The sequence below is a fragment of the Mustela nigripes genome, chromosome 5, assembly GCF_022355385.1.
Source record: "Mustela nigripes isolate SB6536 chromosome 5, MUSNIG.SB6536, whole genome shotgun sequence".
Taxonomy (NCBI): domain Eukaryota; kingdom Metazoa; phylum Chordata; class Mammalia; order Carnivora; family Mustelidae; genus Mustela; species Mustela nigripes.
This window is the reverse complement of record NC_081561.1, coordinates 54,542,785-54,546,153: the sequence shown is the minus strand read 5'-3', so window position 1 is coordinate 54,546,153 and position 3,369 is coordinate 54,542,785. Positions and strand designations below refer to the sequence as shown.

Sequence of the window (3,369 nt, the reverse complement as noted above, 5' to 3'; positions counted from 1 at the left end):
AAATCTAGAACGTGGACAACAACAAAGGCAGATGAGGATGTGGAGCAATAAGAGTTCTTACAGGGTGCCTGGGTGGCTCAGTTGGTTGTGTGACTGCCTTTGGCTCAGGTCAGGATCCTGGAGTCCTGGTTTCGAGTCCCACTTCAGGCTCCCAGCTCCATGGGGAGTCTGCTTCTCCCTCTGACCTCCCCTCTCATGCTCTCTCACTGTGTCTCTCTCTCTCTCAAATAAATAAATAAAATCTTTAAAAGAAAAAAAAAAGTATTCTTACAGCTGGTGGGAAATGCTAAATGATACAACCAGTTTAGAATACAGTTTGGCAGTGTCTTACAAAATGAAACCTCTTCTTACTACATGATACAGCCATCATGCGCCTTCGTATATTGTACATGGATGTTTGAATATTGCACATGGATGTTTGTGGCGGCTGTATTCATAATTGCCAAAAGTTGGAATACCAAGATGTCCTTCATTAGGTGAATGAATAAATAAATGTGGGATATCAGACAATGGACTATTATTCACCACTAAAAAGAAATAAGCTATTGGGTCCTAAAGAGACATGGAGGAACCTTAAGCACATATTATAAATCACAAGTGAAAGAAGCAAAACTGAAAAGGCTCCATACTGTATGACTGCCACTATGTGATGAGTTAGAAAAGGCAGAACCAGAGAATAAAAAGATGAGTGGTTGCCAGGGGTGCGTAGTGGCTTAGAGATGGATAGGCTCAGCACAGCAGATTTTTAGGCCATCAGTCGTTGGGCTCTGCTATATTCACACAGGTCTTCCAGGATCTCTGACTGTAGCAGTTTTGCTGAATTATGGAGGAAATATTCTTGTACATGGGTTGTATCTCCTTGTTCCATGGAAATTAAATCTCCATGTAATGAATTAGTATGTTGGTAAATTAGGTTCTCGGAAGTTAGTTTTGGAAAAGGAAAAAAAAATTACCAGTTTCCTCTAAAAATTTTTCAATATATTTGGTATTTATGAAATATGTATATTAATACCTATTTGGGTTTTATTTAATACTGTATTTAATTTAAAACATTAACTTTCTGATCTCTTACTCAGAAAGAAGTAGATAAAATAGTAGAAACCATAGAGTCAATGACTGGGAATATTCAGAGCCTAAAGAACAAAATTCAAGTTCTCAAAGTGAGGTGGAAGAAGAGGAGGGGAATGTAAAACAGGTAATTGTTTAATGATGAATATCTTGAGTCTGGATAAGTTTTTTAATGCTTATCTCTCAGTAAGACAACTTCTGAATGTAAGATGAAAGGAATCAGCCTTTTGAAATAATCTGTAGCTTTCTTTTTCTACTTTAGATGTTTCAGATAGATAGTGGGATACTCTGTCTTCTGGAACTTTCTCAGAAGATTCTCAAAGCAGCCACACTTCAGGTAAATGCTAATTTGCCATATCAGCTGTATCATCAGTTGTGACTTGCATATATAAAACCATAATATCCTTTTTCTTTTTCTAAAGACAAATGAAATCTATGATATGTTTGTAGGCAACATTATTTTTCTGACTTGACAGAATAGTTTGAACATCTTATTTTGTGAGCATCTTTCATGTGGATCTCTCATTCTTATCAATAATTATATAACATTGCATTGTACCATACTATAATTTGTGAATTACTGGTGGAAATAAGTGATTTTTGCAGTTACAAATGATGCTCAGTATTGCTTGTATATGTATCTTTAGGTATTTGTGTGGTTGTAACTGTAAGGTAGATTTCTGGAAGTAAATTCCAATAGTTGAGTTTGTTTATGCTTCTAACAATGTCCTATAACTCTTCATGAAATAATGTTGTGTTATTTGTAGCAGACTATATACTGGTCTCTGTTTTCACACGTTCCCAGTAGCTGTTATCGTTGGGGCCCGTTATCAAAGGAGCGAGACTGATACAATTGAAAGTAAGGCAAGGCTTTATTTCTATGCGAGGCATCAGAAGTCAGACTGACCGGTCAGGGCCGCCTCTGAAGAGGGTGACCCTGTCCCAACCTCACAGGCTGGTTTTATAGGGCATAACAGCAGACCCAAATTATGTGGCTTTTATTGTTAAGTCGTCTACTCCCAGAATTGCCACCTGGAACCGATACCAGGAACTACTGGGGCATTTATTCCCGGAATGAAGTCTTCAGATGTAAACAACAATATGGCTACCCAGGTAATATGGAGTCGCTCTGGGTAAGCAGGCCCTAATAGTTAAACAGGTTTTAACATTAAATCGGCCCTAACATTCCCCCCCTGCCTTTTTATTGAAGGTTAGTCAATTCCTTGACTTTTCAGTCAATCCCATGATCTCTTGTTGTATATTGAGTTTGTAGGACTAACATTTTTACCGCACCAATTCTCTTCTGTACAAATGACACTAGGGCATTTATAATGCAGGAGCCAAAAAGCAACATTAGTAATAGTAAAGCCTGGGGGCCTGCAACTGCTGATAATAGGGAAGTCATCCATGGGGACCAGCTGAACAAACTTTGAAACCATCCCTGGGAGTTCTTGTGTTGCTGCTCGCGTTCATCTAATCTCCTTTTAATGACTGCTAGACTGTTTTTGATGACTCCAGTATGGTTTGCCCAGAAGCAGCATTCTTCTCCCAAGGCTATGCAGAGCCCCCCCCCCCTTTTCTAGGAATAGTATGTCAAGCCCTCTTCTATTTTGCAGTACTACTTCAGCTAATGAACTCAAAGAATCAGTTAGTTTGTCTATATTTTCATGAATATAATGTAGATCAGTATCTACTTGGGACCCAATAGCCTCAAAATCTATTTCTTCCTTTATTAAAGCTGCGGTCCCTACTGCTGTGGACTCTGCTATCCCTGCCACAACTAGTGCTGGGATTAGGATGGGAACCCCACGCTTTGTTCATTCTATCCCTGCAGTAAGATGTTGGAATCCCTCAGGTCCTCCATAATAATCTACCTGGGAAAGAATGTGGACAGTTATACAGAGTTCGTTCCAGGAAGAGTTTTGGAACAAAGTGAGATTAAGTCATAGCATGAGTCCTGAACTACAAGCAAACCAGGCTCCAGTGGGGGCCTTAAGGAAGTTAGTGAAAATAGTAGGGACTATTATGGCCTTACATAGATCTCTATATGGGGAAGTTTGTTTTCCTTTTTGTGTTGCAAGGCAAAGTCCCTTTCCTTTTATATCCCCTAAGGTTAGTCTAGGTACCCTTCCCCACTCACAAGAGTTATAAGAATTTTCATTTTTAATCTGTCCCTTCTGAGTTCCTACAATAAGATTGGCCCCTATTCCAATATAATATGGGGACTGAGGGTTTAAGCATAGCCAGCAGTCTCGAGTAATATTGGGGTCTGACACGTTTAAAAAGCTAAACATTGAGGGA

The 3,369-nt window shown here is 39.1% G+C and overlaps 1 pseudogene; it reads left to right on the top strand.

Moving 5' to 3' along the window:
• The first annotated feature begins 368 nt into the window (after positions 1 to 368).
• LOC132018632 (centromere protein Q-like) overlaps positions 369 to 3,369 on the top strand; it is a 10,435-nt pseudogene continuing 7,434 nt past the window's right edge.